This window comes from Hemitrygon akajei, chromosome 2 (genome assembly GCF_048418815.1).
Source record: "Hemitrygon akajei chromosome 2, sHemAka1.3, whole genome shotgun sequence".
NCBI lineage: Eukaryota > Metazoa > Chordata > Chondrichthyes > Myliobatiformes > Dasyatidae > Hemitrygon > Hemitrygon akajei.
The window spans coordinates 16,398,264-16,414,893 of NC_133125.1; the positions used below are offsets into that span (position 1 = coordinate 16,398,264).

General features: G+C 39.6%; 1 protein-coding gene across 2 annotated transcripts in view; it reads left to right on the forward strand.

The window, feature by feature from the left end:
* The window catches only part of rgmb (repulsive guidance molecule BMP co-receptor b), a 217,539-nt gene that overhangs the window by 64,564 nt on the left and 136,345 nt on the right, over positions 1-16,630 (forward strand). The window contains exon 1 of one of the 2 annotated variants that reach the window (XM_073067773.1): positions 10,839-10,857. The exons of the other annotated variant lie outside the window; for it this stretch is intronic. The gene's annotated coding sequence lies outside the window, so the exon portion shown is untranslated. Of the gene's footprint in view, positions 1-10,838; positions 10,858-16,630 lie in introns of those variants that run through there. 2 annotated transcript variants of the gene reach the window in all.

A 16,630-nucleotide genomic window follows, 5' to 3' on the forward strand; every position in this document is an offset into this window, starting at 1 on the left:
AAATAATAAAAACATGAGAATATAAGGTGTCGGAGTTTTTGAATATTCAAGATTGTTTAATGTCATTTCCAGTACACAAGTGTAAAGAACAAAATAGTTGTTACTCCAGATCTGATGCAGCAGAAAAAAACAATAAGATGAGGAAAATAATAAAAACAAAACTCAGTAAACATAGATACATAAGATAGCTTATATGCATAGATTAATTGTATGTAGGCACAGGAGTCTCTGTACATAAATTGACAGACAGGAAATGATATGGAAATGTTTGATGATGAACTTCAATAAAAATATTGCAAAAGAAAAGGAAATGATAAAGTGGTGGTGGGGGTGTGGAGGGGTGGGTTTGTGGTTGGAGGTGTTGATCAGCATTACTGCTTGGGCAAAGTAACTGTTTGGTGGTTCTGGCATGGATGCCATGTAGCCTTCTCTCTAATGGGAGAGGGACTAACAAGTCAAGTCACTTTTTATTGTCATTTCGACCATAATTGCTGGTACAGTACATAGTAAAAATGAGATAACGTTTTTCAGGACCATGGTGTTACATGACGCAGTACAAAAACTAGACTGAATTATGTAAAAAACAACACAGAGAGAAAAAAAAAACCACTACACTAGACTACAGACCTACCCAGGACTGCATAAAGTGCACAAAACAGTGCAGGCATTACAATAAATAATAAACAGGACAATAGGGCAGTAAGGTGTCAGTCCAGGCTCTGGGTATTGAGGAGTCTGATAGCTTGGGGGAAGAAACTGTTACATAGTCTGGTCATGAGAGCCTGAATGCTTCAGAGCCTTTTCCCAGACGGCAGGAGGGAGAAGAGTTTGTATGAGGGGTGCATGGGGTCCTTCATAATGCTGTTTCCTTTGTGGATGCAGCGTGTAGTGCAAATATCCGTAATGGGAAGAGAGAACCCGATGATCTTCTCAGCTGCCCTCACTATATGCTGCAGGGTCTTGCGATCCGAGATGGTGCAATTTCTGAACCAGGCAGTGATGCAGCTGCTCAGGATGCTCTCAATACAACCCCTGTAGAATGTGATGAGGATGGGGGGGTGGGAGATGGACTTTCCTCAGCCTTCGCAGAAAGTAGAGACACTGCTGGGTTTTCTTTGCTATGGAGCTGAGGGTTGAGGGACCAGGTGAGATTCTCCACCAGGTGAACACCAAGAAATTCGGTGCTCTTAACGATCTCTACCAAGGAGCCGTCGATGTTCAGTGGGGAGTGGTTGCTCTGTGCCCTCCTGAAGTTAACAACCATCTCTTTTGTTTTGTTCACATTAAGAGGCAGGTTGTTGGCTCAGTCCATGAGCAGAGTGGGTGGGATCTTTCATGATGTTACCAGCCCTCGGCCGGCATCTTTCTGTATGTACGTGCTTGATGGCAGGTAGGCCAATGCTAATGATGAGTTTGGCAGTCTTGACTACCCATTGTGAAGTCATCCTGTCTGCTGTAGTGCATTTTCCATCCCACGCAGTGATGCATCGTGTGATGATGCTCTCTGATGTGTGTATGTAGAATGATGTGAGTATAGATGTGCAAAGTCCAGCTCTTTTCAGCCTCCTCAGAAGGTAGATGTTGGTGAGCTCTCCTGAATGTGAACTGGGACCATGAGAGGTCGGATGAGACATACACTCCCAGGAGTTTGAAACCCCTTGCAGTTTCCACTGCTGTGCCGCCATTTTAAAGAGTGTTGTGAGTGTGAGAGGGGGATGTGAAATATATTTGAAGTCCTTAAACCTGTGAAGCAGAGGCCAGGAATCAATATCTTTATACTAGAATCAAGCCTCTGGAGGTTATCAGGAGCGCACCCTTTTAGGTTTTAGCCTAATTTAACCGACAGATTTGAAAGCACAGTTGAGCAAATTAAGGTCCTATAAGATACCAGGATTCTGCTTTCTATTGTTGACACGTTTGATTTATTTCACTATATTTTTGACATCAATGTATAGCAACTTTGTAGCCAAACTTATTAACAATTCTGTTCTCAGAAACAATTCATTCCAGATTTCTACTGAATGAACAAACTTGGAAAAACAATCCCTATGTTGCAGTGCTTAGGTTAATTATATATTTTAAAGAAGTTGGATTATTGTTCTGATCATGTTTGCTCATATCATTGAAAAGCGCCTTAGTTACATAAATGGCAATTTTGTTGAGCAGAATTTCGAAAGCTATAGTGCGTCTTCTCTAATTAGACCATCTTGCTTGATGGCTATATTCAGAAATATAGCATGGCAATCGGTTCTCACGGCCCAAAGAGCCCACTCCACACAATTAATCCACGTGACTAATTAACTGACTAATCTGTACATCTTTAAAATATGGGAGGAAACCAGAGCATCCGGAGGAAGCCCACACAGTCATGAGAATGTACAAACTCCTTGTAGACAGCAGTGGGAAGTGAATCTGGGTCACTGCCAGTGTAATAGTGTTACGTGACCCTTCAGTTGGACCCGAGTCTTGGAAATGATTAATATTGCCTCTGTCACTTCACTGGTAGATTAAAAACAATCAGAACAAGCAAATTTATTCTGTTTCAGCAACTTGAGACACAATGGAAGTGGATAATAATGTGGATTTAAAGGTCAGATAAGAAATATTGGCTCTAGTGTCCTTTGGTGTAATTTTCATGGCTGGTCACATTTTTTGTGAAGTTTGGGACATATTCCACAAATTTTCATACATTCTAACACAAGCTTATAAAATTAATAACAGAAAAAATAGTATTTAGACCGTTAAGACACAAGAGAAGAATTAGGCTTTTTGGTCCATCAAGTCTGCTCCATGGCTGACTTTTTATTTACATTTTGTGTTGCATCATGGCTGATTTATTATCCCTCTCAATACGATTCTCCTGCCTTCACCCCTTAACTTTTGATGCCCTGATTAATCAAGAACCTATCGATCTCCCTAATGACTTGACTTCCGCAGCCAATATATCCAATGATTTGGCTTCCACACCCTTCTGTGGCAATGAATTTCAGATATTGACCAGCCTCTGGCTAAAGAAGTTATGAAGAAATGAATATAAAAAAAATAAAGAAAATATTTTTCTCTTATGCAATAAATATAAAAGGAATTTATAAATAAATCAGCATAAAACTGTTTATACCCCTTGCAACTTCTTTTAAATATACCAAGGTACTTCACTCGAGCATTGTCAAGAAGGTCTGGATGTAGACTCGCTTGAGGAGTTACTATGGCAGGTAACCAAAAGGTTGGTCAGAGTAGAGTTTATCTTCAAGAGGAAAAGGAACTAGAATAGAGGGAATAGAAACTTTAGGGACCAGGGTGGTGAAGGCATGTCTGCCTGTGGTGTAGTGAGTAAGTTCACAGATGACCAGGAAAAGAGAGAAGTGAAAGAACTAAAGAAGTTTATGGAGGTGGGAAGGGGTGAGGCTATGAAACACGAGGAAATCTGCAGATGCTAGAAATACAAGCAAATGCTGGTGGAAATCTATATCGATATATATAGATGCTGCCTGGCCTGCTGCATTCCACCAGCATTTTGTGTTGCTTGAAGACCACAGAACTTGAAATTGAGACAATGGTATCTTAGGTGTTAGTGAAGATCAAGCACAAGTTTGATGGGTTAATGGAGCTTATTTAAGTTGGGACACAGTAGATATTTACATGACATTACTACAGTTTCTGAACCTAGAGTTGAATTGCTCTCCTTTTTTATGATCTTGACAGAATGTGTGGGCTTGTGGTTGATTCATTCGGTACATAGCAGGGAAGAGACAGCATGCCAGTTGTACTCTTCTTTCCCAAATTGTATAAATATTAATCAGACAAGAGCATGAAACTTAGCACATAGTAAAAATGTGCAATTCCTAAATTATCCAGAGAGTAGACTTGTCAGTTGTGGTTATGTAACACCATCAGAACCTAGAACATCATCAAAAAAAGTAGCCAAATTCCCAAATAGAACAGTGTTTACTTCTAGAAATCCAGAAAAATAAGTGGATCCAGATTAGTGTTTCTGGAAATTTGAGGAGGGGAAATGTGAAATACATTGTGTTCGTTGGCTTCTGAATTGTGCATCCAAGGAAACATCGTGCAAAGCCCAAATAGTGGGCATGCCATTAACCATCTGTGGCATGATGTTCATTGTGATTGTATGAGCATATACAGTATCATTAAAGACAAATGTAGTATAACAGATCCGTAAAGTTGCTCTTGTGTCACCTTTATTAAAATGCTCAAGGATTTTAAGTACAGTTGATTCTGGTTAATTGGGCAATCGGTTCATCTCGGCAGTCGCTTAATCTGGGCAGTCACTTATTTGAGACAACTCTTAAAGAACAAAAACTAATAGAGAAATTTCCGTGATTCACTTCATTTATTTGGGACACTGTCCTGTTTAATCGGGATAGGAGACAGTTGCCAAAGAGTTTGTACCTAATGTCAGCCATCTGCATGTTGTGTGGCCATTAGACACTACACCATGCTTAAAGCGAACAATTTTAAATAACATCACTTTCATGTTTGTGTTCAAAAAGCAGTGATTTTTATCACTGATAGTTGGCAAGAAATAATCAGTAAGACAATTCAGAACTGTTTTGCTCACTGTGGTATCAAACATTCAGGCATGGAGATGCTAGAAACAATTTCAGTACTTCATCAAGTTATATATTATGAAGGATTTGGAGGTATTGACAATGTTACAATGAAAATGAAGATTTGGAGGATGCAATCATTGAAAGCATTGTATGAAGGTAGTCCATTATCTGACTTTAGGTGTTTGCACTGATTTTATTCATTTACTGCCAGTCAAAAGATCACAGCAGCGTACACTGATTGAACTCCTCTATAGCTGTCAAGAACTAATGCAGAGTCTTACAGTACTGTATAAGTATTGATAGTACTCTAATTACTTCTGTATTTCATTTAAATATATAATTTCAATAGGTGCATTTAATGTCAGAGAAGGTATACAGTATAAATCCTGAAATTCTTTTTCTTCGCAGACATCCATGAAAACAGAGGAGTGCCCAAAGAATGAATGAGAGTAAAAACGTTACAACCCCAAAGTCCCCCGAACTCCCCCTCCCATGCACAAGTAGAAACAAAGCAACGGCCTCCCCACCAGCAAAAAAGCGTCAGTACCCTCCAGTGAACACTTAAGCATGTAGTAAAGCATCAAAAAAAACACAGACTTGCAGTACCCCAAAAACGGCACGATCACCTGATAATTTGACATACCACAGGCTCTCTCTCTCCCTAACGGGAAAAAGAGGTGTCGCTGTTCCACAGCGAGAGGGGGGACATAACAAACAACTCACTGATTTACGATGTTAAAAGTCTGTTGCATCGCTTTTTCCAAGCTTAGTGCCCAGAGAGTCGGCACCAAAAAGCCACAGCTCTTCGAGCACACAACCCTCGGCAGCTACCCCACTGCTACTGATGTTCCGTGTTCTCCTGCGACGCTTCGGTCAGGGACACCATCCTAGAACCAGCATATCCCCAGAACCACGAAATCTCGGAACCCTGTAGGCAACTCGTCTTCCAGGCCGCGTCCTTGGCATATCAAAAAGCGGCTGGTCATGAGGCCCTGACAGCATGTCCCATTCCTGTAAAGAACTGAAGTCAGAGTGTAACTCCAGGTCAGGTTCTTCAAAAGAACCCCTGAAAAGGAATAAATGAGATATCAAAGATAGAAATGAAGCTATTTCCGAAGATGCAAGCAAAGGAGTCGCTGTTTAGTGTCATAGTCACCGTTTGTTATTCAGTTAAATGGTAGTTTGTCTTTTTTATACCTTTATAAATATTTTCATGAAACTTCAGCTAGCTAAGATAGCGGCTTAATTGTGCCAAAATGTACTGGAGCCAATGTGGCCCAATTAACTGGAATTATTTGTAACTTCATGGAAAAGGCCTACAATAAATATTCCTTGGGGAAAGCCAAGTGGCATTCCCTCATGTTCTAAGTGACTCCAATAATCTTTTAAAACAATATCTTAAAGAATAGTCCTATCCTCCTATCCAGTGAGAAGGTTACCTGGACATTATATAGCTGAACTATGCATTTTAGTAGCAATCTCTGTGCACGTAATAGTGTCACAAATATTAGATAATAAGACGTAGGAGCAAATTAGGCCATTCAGACCATCGAGTCTACTCTGCCATTCCATAATGGCAGATTTATTATCTATCTCAACCCCATTCTCCTACCCTTTCCCTGTAACCTTTAACACTCTTACTAATCACGAAGCTATCAACCTCCACTTTAAATATACCCAATGACTTGGCCTCACAGCTGTCTATGGCAATGAATTCCAGAGATGCACCACCTTCTAGCTAAAGAGATTCTGAAATTCCTCCTACTCTGTTCAAAAGTGACGTCCTTCTATTCTGAGGCTATGCTCTCTGGTCGAAGACTTCCCCGCTATACAAACCATCCTCTCCATGTTCGCACTATCTAGGCCCTTTTCTCTGATGTACACTTCTATAATCTCAAATTTCTTTATCAAGAGCATACAGAAGCTCAGGAAAAATAGCAGGGCACAACATCTCCCCTACCATCTGCATTTCAGGTCATGCACCTCCTGAACCATATGTGGTAGGCCTCTGATGGTGCTTTATCAGTCGGCATTACAACTGAAAAAAATACAAAGTTTGCTCCTTGTTAATTCCAACTGAATTCCTCAACTGAACCGAATTCAAGAATGGTCTTCAATTAGTTTGGGGAATTGTTTTACAATTTTGAAACTTGTGTTCATGTCCTATTAAATTAGAAAGTAAGTCACCTGGATCATATTAATTAAACTGGTTAATAAAATGCAAAATTTGCTTGGCATCAAATTAATACACAACACTTTTGTGATTTGCATTGAACAAAGACAATAGTGTTGTAAAAACAAACTGTTTATCTCAGACTTTGCTCTCAGGAGTGCTCAGTTAGATATTGCTTCTTAATTACTCTCCGGTATCCATTGTTGCACATGAATAGATTTAATCCAGTCTGGTTATTTATATAGAGCCTTTCATGTATTTTTCGGTCTTCAAGAAGTATAATCTTCCTCCTGAGATATATTTTATGTTAATTTGCAATGTAGTATTAAGTAATGTTGAATTGAAAGGCGGGACTGAGAAATTCTTATTTTGCCACTGACAAGTAGCTGCAAGCTAAGCTAACAAGAGGAAAAACTGCCACCTGGGAAAATTGAAGACCAGTTCAATGAATTAGAACCAATTGATGCATGTAGATTATTGCGAAGTGCATAAATTTAAAGGGGTTTCAGTAGTAGTAATGCCATCACTCAAGTTGAGTATGATGTTCTCCAAAGGGGTTGGCTATTGATGGATTTTCACGGGCTGTAGAGACTGATCAAGGATTCACATATTGTTTCTCGTGATTAGAGACTTTCAGACCTCTCAATCCTGCCCCTGATTGCCACCAGACTTAATCTGGATGTTAGGATGGATTTGCTTAATGGAGAATGGCTGTGTGTAACTTTGTTTAATGTGGTGAGGCTGATGCATGGGCAACCACCACACGGTCCTTGACAGATCGGGATTAGGATCCAGTGACATGGAATGCAAAACAATTGGAGATCCTTCACTGCCGTTGTGATGTGTCATAATCTTTTGTCAGCTCTTTGGTTTTTCTGGAACCTCCCCCTTGACCTTACCACCTTGGGTGACCCTACCAGATGGCTAAGCACAGATGTCATTGCTCTCAAGATCTCAGAAACTCACAAACCTCTGCAGCTCAGAGAAGTACTGGAAGGACTAAAAGGAAAGCAGAAATGTATTGAAGTTGAATGGAGGAAAAGATGAAGAAGATACTTGTGGAGGAGCCTAGCTACAAAGAAAAGGGAAAAAAAGTAGAAATTCTCTTTCTACCAGAATTTGGTAGAAATGTAAAAAAAAGACCAAACTTTGGTAGACATCTCAGCAGTAGAAAGCATTGTACTGTATACCGACCAAGAGAAAAGGAGGTGTGCAGTGCCACAGACAAGCCCACTAAGAGCATCATGAAGGGGTATGTTATTTCTTCATAACTTCATAGGTTGTATACTGTAACACACCTTTGATATTAAATTGAACCATTTGAACCATATCTACATATCCTTTACACTTCCTCTAATTTCCTTTTCTCCTTCTAAAAGCAAAATCTTTCTTTGCTTAGGATCCGAAAACAGATAAAAACAGAAATTGCTTCACTCAGTGGGTCAGGCAGCATCTGCGGAGAGATAAACAGTTAACATTTCAGTTTGATAATTTTTCATTAACTCTGAAATATTAGCTCTGTCTCTCTTTCTAGAAACGCTGCCTGGCCCATTAAGTGTTTCTATATTCTACCCTTTTTGTGCTCTTGAAAATCTTACAAACAGTAGTGGATAGAGCCCAGTCCATCATGGGTAAAGCTCATTCCACCATTGAGTGCATCTACACAGAGTGCTGCTGTAGGAAAGCAACATCCATCATCTGGGACCCCCACCACCCAGGCCATGCTCTCTTCTCACTGCTGCCATTAAGAAGAAGGTACAGGAGCTTCAGGACTCACACCACCAGGTTCAGGAACAGTTATTACCCCTCAACACTCTGGTCTCTGAACCAAAGGGGATAACTTCACTCGCCCCCATCATAGAACTGTTCCAACAACCTATGGATTCACTTTCAAGGACTCTTCCCTCTAATGTTCTTGATTGTTATTGCTTATTTATTTATTATTATTATTTCCTCTTTTTGTCTTTTGCACACTATTTGTCTGCCCTGTTAGGTGTGGTCTTTCATTGATTCTGTTATGGTTAATAGATTTATTGAGTATGCCTGAAAGAAAATGAATCTTGGAGTTGTATATGGTGACATATATGTACTTTGATAATAAATTTACTTTGAACTTTGTTTCTATTGCGTTTTCCCAGTACTAATGTAAGATCCATCTTGTGAAACATTAACTGATTTATCCACCACTGCCAACCAGCCTCTGCAGCATTTCCAGCAACTTTTTTTTTGTTTTTGATTTCCAGAATAAGCAACATTTTGTTTTATTACTTGGAGAGAGAGAGATAAATTAGAATTAGATTATTGAACAGTAATTAAAATCTACAGATTAAAACAAAAAGTTCATTCAGAGAGAAACTCTAGAGAGAATTACTAAAGCATCTTTGATTATATAGCATGTATTCAGTCGCCTAGGAAGTGACAATGGTTCTTCCTTTGCCATAATTCCTATTGTAGGCACCATTAGCCTTCTGTTCATCAACCTTTGCTTCTCCAATGTTGCCAACTGTGTGTTTGCTTGTGCAATCTTCTTTGATTAAAACAAAATACTTCTTCATGAGATACTGATATCTTGTTGAAATTGAACTAAAGGTTTTTATGTAATCCATTGTAGCCCATCTCGCAAACTGGAGTGTCCATGTTAGCTGGAAAGAAACTATAAAATTGATTTAATATGGTGGTAGATAGGTTTCTCGTCCATTTTGAAATAATATCCCCTTCAAAATGCAGTGGATTCCAAGTTAACTGGGCCATTGGTTAATCAGTGCAGCCACTTATTTGGGACAACTCTTAAATCAAGAAAATAGCCGGATTTCTCTTTCAGATTCTATACCACTTAATTGGGACAGGAGACTATTGCTGTTGCTGAAGAGTTTTGGCAACAGTCATGTGGCCATTAGACACTACACCATGCTTGGAGCAAGAACTATTCCAATAGCATTGCTAGCGTATGTTTGTGTTTAAAAAGCAGTTATTTTTGTCACTGATAGTTGGCGAGTATTGAGCAGAAAGACAATTCAGAATTGTTTTGCTCACTGCAGTTTCAAGCATTCGGGCCTGGAATGCCAGAAATGGCTGGGAGTGAAAATGAAACAATTTCACTTCTTCAAGTTAAGAAATACAAAGAGTTTGAAGGTATTGACAGTTATCTTAAATATTACAATGAAGATGACAATTTGGAGGATGCAATCGTCAAAACCACTGTTTGAAGGCAGTTCACAATCTGCACTAGGTGTTTGCACTGTTTTTGTTCATTTACAGTCAATCAAAAGAATATGGCAGTGCTTACTGGATTAAATTCCTCTATCAACAACTATTAGGAACTAATGCACAGTTTTGTAGTACTGTAGTTATGTTTTTAAACTCCAAAACATAAATCAAATGTAAAGAAAACACGGGAGACTAGGAGAAGCATGTCTACTTCATTTTTACTTTTTATCGAGGCACACACTTATAACGTTATGGCCATAATGATGTATGCCATTCACATACTTTGTATGTATAACCAGTAATGAATGATGCATAATCAAATAATATATTTACAATATTACTCAAATATTAAATACACGACAGTAGTAGCTTTGGTGGTCTTCTAATTGGTTCTGCATTTCATAAAGTGTTACTCAGTTAAAAGGTAGGTTTTCTTTTAAAAAAAAACTTATTTCCATGAAAATCAGGGTAGCCACTTAAATGGGCCAAAATGTACTGGTCCTGATGTGTTCCAGTTTACTGGAATCCACTTTATATATTTAACTGTGTATTTAAATGTGACAGGTCATCGCAATAACTTTTCCACTTAGACTGGCAAATTCAGGAATGAAACTTCTCTGAGAGAATGTTTGTTTCTTTTCAGCAATTTTTTTTGTAGGTTTTATTCCTATAGCTGATTTTGCAAGGTAGTGGGTGAGGTCAGAGGTTAAAGAGCACTAATTTGTGAATATCCAATTTTCTGAAAGAATAATCTGATATCAAGCAAACTGGCATTACTGCCAGCCATTGTGTTTGTTCATGAATATTGATTATCTTTATTTGTCACAGGCACCTCGAAACATTGAAACGTTCGGTGGAATGCAATGTTTGTGTTAATGACCAGCACAGTCGAAGAATGTGCTCCAGGTAGCCATAATTGTTGCCATGCTTCTGCTGCTAATGTAACGTTCCTATATTTACTCACCCTAACCCTTACGTTTTTGGATTTATTTTGTGAATGCCTGTGACGAGTACGAATTTCAGGTTGTATACTGTATACATTCTCTGATATTAAATGAACCGTTGAAGTGTGGAAGAGGAAATGGGAAAACACAAACTCCTGACAGGTAGTGATAGGAACTGGACCCTAATTTTACAGGACACTGTAAAGTTTTATTCCATCCACTACACTACCATTCCGCCCTCTGACTAACTAGTGTTAGTGTAAAGTTCTACTATAGTAATAGTATAAATCTTACCCATAAAAGAAAGTAGACATAAAGAGTTCTGGCAGCTAGTTTTGTAGGAAGTTTTGTTTTACATTTTTATAAATACTGTACTAGTTTTCTCCTTGTACAACTGGGTGGTTCTTCAGGATTATATTTTTGTTCCATGGTTGTATTGTTCTTGCATGTTACACATGAGAATTAAGGTTAGGTTTAGAGGTTCTAAAAGTGGCATGCAGTCTGCTCCTGTAAACTCAAAATGAACATACATTGCTATAGTCCAGTAATTCAAATGAAATGCTGATGAATTAAAATCATTAGCCCTTAATTGAGGTAATAGATAATAATTGCCAGAGGCCAACAGATGCCAGGCACTTTGGTTATTTGTGATGTTGTCAGGGCTTGTGTAAAGATCTGAACACATGCCCTTGAATTTGCTTGGACAGACTCTTGCCTTCACCATCTGTTTCACAAAACAGCCACCTGCCTTTCCTATCTTCAATAAAATTTGCAAAGAATTTCAGCCCAAATGAATGAGTACTATTTGAACTGTGCCAATAGTACTTCCCAGAGGTGTGTCATATCCCATTAGATTTTTGTCTAATTAATGGGGACTCACAACAACTGTACAAAAACTCAGAACCGCCAGCCTTTTTGCATTGTTTCTGAAAGCAAAAAGACTTTCTCCTCGCAGGAGCAGGAATGGCTGCTGAGCGTGCCAGGCTTTAGATGTTTCAAAAAGAACAGAGAGGGAGGCAAGGGAGGTGGGGGCATGCCACTGCTAATTAGGGATAGTGTCATGGCTGCAGAAAAGGAGGAAGTCGTGGAGAGCTGGTGTACTGAGTCAGTATGGGTGGAAGTCAGAAACAGGAAAGGGGCAATAACTCTACTGGGTATTTTGTAAAGACCCTCCAATAGTAACAGGGATATCGAGGAGCAGACAGGAAAACAGATTCTGGAATGGTGCAATAATAATAGTGTTGTTGTGATGAGAGATTTTAACTTTCCTAATATTGATGGGCATCTCCTTAGCGCAAGGGGTTTAGATGGGGTGGAGTTTGTTAGGTGTGTTCAGGAAGGTTTCCTGAAGCAATATGTAGATAAGTACCGTAGAAAGTGCTGACCTCCTACGATTTTCATGCACAACAGTTCCTAGAATTTACAGAGAATGATACAAAAACAAAAAATATCCAGTGGGCAACAGTTCTCTAGACAAAAATGCCTTGTTAATGAGAGAGATCAGAGGATAATGGCCAGACAGGTTCAAGTGGACAGAAAAGCACCAGTAACTCAAATAACTACACATTGCAACAGTGGTGTGCAGAAGAGCATCTCTGAATACACAGCATATTGAACCTTGAAGTGGATGGGCGACAGGAGCAGAAGACCATCAACATGCACTCAGTGGCCACTCTACTAGGTATAGGAGGTACCTAATAAAGTGGCCACAAAGTGCACGCAAGATATTATAAACCTCCTTTCCTGCAGTTTTCTCTGCATTTTTATGGGTAGGGGTCCTTCAGTAAACACATTGCTTTAGTATAGTAGGATACCTCAAAGTTTCAAAGAAAACACTAGTGACTTTTTGCTTTAGCAGTACTATTATCACCATGACTTCCCCTTCTTTGGTGATCTACTCCTTCAAAGTAAGATGCACTCCCTACCTTTGTATTTCAGAGATTCATATAACAGCCCTAGGAAGCTTGTGGAGAAGTTTTTTATTTCCTTATCTAATGAGGGCAAAGTGTTCTCTTCTATAATATAGCTAATTTTGCCTTCAGTGCTGCTGCGGTCATATCTGGTATGCAAACACCAATGGCCAGGAGTGGGAAAGTCTGCGGAAAATGATGCATACAGCCCAATCCACAACAGGCAGAGCTCTCCCCACCATTGTGCACCTTTACATGGAGCCTTGCAAGAAGAAAGTGCTACCATCAGGCAGGAGATACAGGAGCTTTGGGTCCCATGCTACCAGGTTTGGAAAAGTTATTGCCCCACAACCATCAGGCTCCTGAAATGGTACAGATTACTTCACTCACTACGACTCCGACCTGACTCCACAATTGACTCTACAGACTCAATTTCAAGGACTCTACAACTCGCGTTCTCAGTATTATTTATTTTTCATTTGCATTTGCCTTATTTTGTACATTAGTTGTTTGTCAGCCTTTGTTTATGTGTAGTTTGTCATAAATTTTATTGTATTTCCACATTTTCCTGCAAGTACCTGGAAGAATCTCAAGGTATACATATACCTACTGTAACAATAAATCTACTTGACTTTGACATTGATGCCAAGCCCCAATTTTGATGGTATAGCAAAATTAGTACTGTACTTACAAGTACAGTTTGAAAGTTAAAAAAACCCAGGGGGATGACCTTTGCACTCTTTATTCAATTAGTCTGTTCTTGGAGTAAAATCAAAAGCTTCTAACTGCTGTGCTTTTGTGTTCCCCTGCATATAGAACCTAAAAAGTTTAAAGCTGCTTTACTCTTCCAGTTGCTTAATGCCAAACAGTGTGGTTGCTTTTCAAAGCTGTATTTTAGAAGCTCTTGCAATTAAAAAAAAGGGTGTCACAAAGAAGGATGTTGCTTGTGGATTTGCAATGTGAAACAGAGGTTTCCCATTTGATTTGTATTTTTAAATAGGCATTGTATTTCTGTGGCATTGTCATTAATCATTGCAAATGAATTATAGGTGCTTTTTTGTTCTGCATCAAAAAGGGAGGACAACTGGGGCTTTGTGTGTGGATTGTGCTGATTGGAGTGAAGGTGAACAGCTGGACACCAGCTTCTGGAGAATTATTTGGAGGATGGAAAAGCCTTCAGGATCATTAGCCAGAGGTTGCTTTATCCTCTTTGTTTTCCCCCCCAAAATAGCTCTTTTATTTCCAGTCACAAAAAAAGATTTGAAGGTGATTACAAATAAAAGCATTTGTCTTATTTTTAAATTTTATCTGTTTTGTTAATCTTAATTTTGTTCAACCAGAATTTCTTACTTAATCCTTTTGCAAAATTGAATTTTGTTTGCACTTGAGAGAAGTTGACACGGGAGCATAGCGTTAGTGCAACACTACAACAGCTCGGAGTTTTGAAGTTCAGAGTCGAATTCCAGCACCATATATTTGGAGTTTATATGTCTTTCCCATGAACTGTGTGAGTTTCCTTTGGTGTCCTTCCACATTCTAAAGGCATACCGTTTAGTAGGTTAATTGGTCATTGTAAATTGTTCTGTGATTAGGCCAGGGTTATTTTCCGCATTGTATCCCTAAATAAATAAGTACAGTAAGTGTAAGGTTGAATCATCAAATAGCTTGTTATTTCCAGGTAAACGCTATGAAAGGACTGTGTGTAAAGCTTGGATGCATTACAGAATAACTATGAACTACATTGTGGGCTGATCTCCATCCTGTCAGCATAACAGTGTCAATGGGGAGAAAAATTGTGGTTAATAAAGAGCTGACAATGATTTGCCATTTACATAGTACATGGATGTAACAAAACTCATTGATGAAGGTAGAGCAGTGGATGTAGTGTATATGGATTTCAGTAAGGCATTTATTTGATAAAGTTCTCCATGCAAGGCTCCTTCAGAAATTAAGGAGGCATGGGATCCAAGGAGACTTTGCTTTATGGATCCAGAATTGGCTTGCCCACAGAAGGCGAAAGGTGGTTGTAGATAGCTCATACTCTGCATGGAGGATGGTGACCAGTGGTGTGCCTCAGGGATCTGTTCTGGGACCCCTCCTCTTTGTGATTTTTATAAATGACCTGGATGAAGAAGTAGAAGGGTGGGTTAGTAAGTTTGCTGATGACACAAAGGTTGGGGGTGTTGTGGATAGCCTGGAAGATTATCACAGATTACAGCGGGACATTGGTAGAATGCAGAACTGGGCTGAGAAGTGGCAGATGGAGTTCAGCCCAGATAAGTGTGAAGTGGTTCACTTTGGTAGGTCCAATGTGAAGACACAAAATAATATAAATGGTAAGACTCAGCAGTGTGGAGGATCTGAGAGATCTTGGGATCCATGTCATTAGGACACTCAAAGATGCCGCTCAGGTTGACAGTGTTGTTAAGAAGGCATATGGTGTGTTGGCATTCATCAACTGTGGGATTGAGTTCAAGAGCCATGAAGTAATATTATGGCTATATAAGATCTTGGTCAGACCCCATTTGGAGTACTGTGCTCAGTTCTGGTCACCTCACTACAGGAAGGATGTGGATACTATAGAGAGAGTGCAGAGGAGATTTACAAGGACGATGCCTGAATTGGAAGGTGTACCTTATGAGAATAGGTTGAGTGTACTTGACCTTTTCTCCTTGGAGTGATGGAGGATGAGAGGTGACCTGATAGAGGTGTATAAGATGATGAGAGGCGTTGATTGTGTGCATAGCCAGAGGCTTTTTCCCAGGGCTGAAATGGCTAACATGAGGGGTCATAGTTTTAAGGTGCTTGGAATTAGGCACAGAGGTGGGTGTGTGGAATGCACTGCCGGTGGCGGTGGTGGTGAAGCGGATACAATGAGGTCTTTTAAGAGTCTCTTAGATTGGTATGTGGAGCTTGGAAAAATAGAGGGCTAGGCACCAGGGAAATTCTAGGCAGTTTCTAAAGTAGGTTACATGGTCGGAACAACGTTGTGGGCTGAAGGGCCTGTAATGTGCTGTAAATTTCTAAGTTCTATAGTTTAGTCAGTGTGCACAAATCCCAAGTATGGAAATGTTTTGCCAAAAAGGATTAGTTTTGCAAATGGTGTATGGACTACAGATGTATGAATAACTAAACTTATTTATTTACAGTACTTTGATTTTTTTTCCTATCCTAGCCCCCACCCTTTCCCGGGATCATTCGCCTGAACCATCTCTGGACTCTCTCTGAAGCCCGCACATTCTTTTTTAGATAAGGGACACAAAACTGCTCAGCATACTTCAAGTTCCGTCTGGCTAATGCCTTATAAAGCCATGTGCTATTTTTTTGGCTGAGAGAGCAAGCAGGTGAAATATTCTCAGATTTTTGCTGCTGTCCACCCAGATCTGTATTTGAAAACTGTTATTCTTTATGTAGAGAAAAGCATTTTCTAACTTGAAACCAAAACATTATTGCAAAACCAATAGTACTTATTAGTTTTAAATTGTTCATTGGGGCAGCTTCTCTCCGCTAGCCTGCAGGTCACTCTTGGGCAAGGTGTATCACCGGCTTAGCCCCCCACCCCCCGATCAGGGTCATGTGAAACCATGGTAGCAGGTGGTGGATGGTCATATGAGCTGCTGTTGCATATCACAAGTCCTGGTTATGCGGCCACTGACGGTAGACAGATAATCTCTGAAGAGTATTGATAATGGCTGGGGTCACCTGTATTGTAGGGACACTGCCCAGAAGAAGGCAATGACAAACCATTTCTGTAGAAAAAAATTGCCAAGAACAATCATGGTTATGGATAGACCATGATCATCCACATCATTCAACATGGCACAT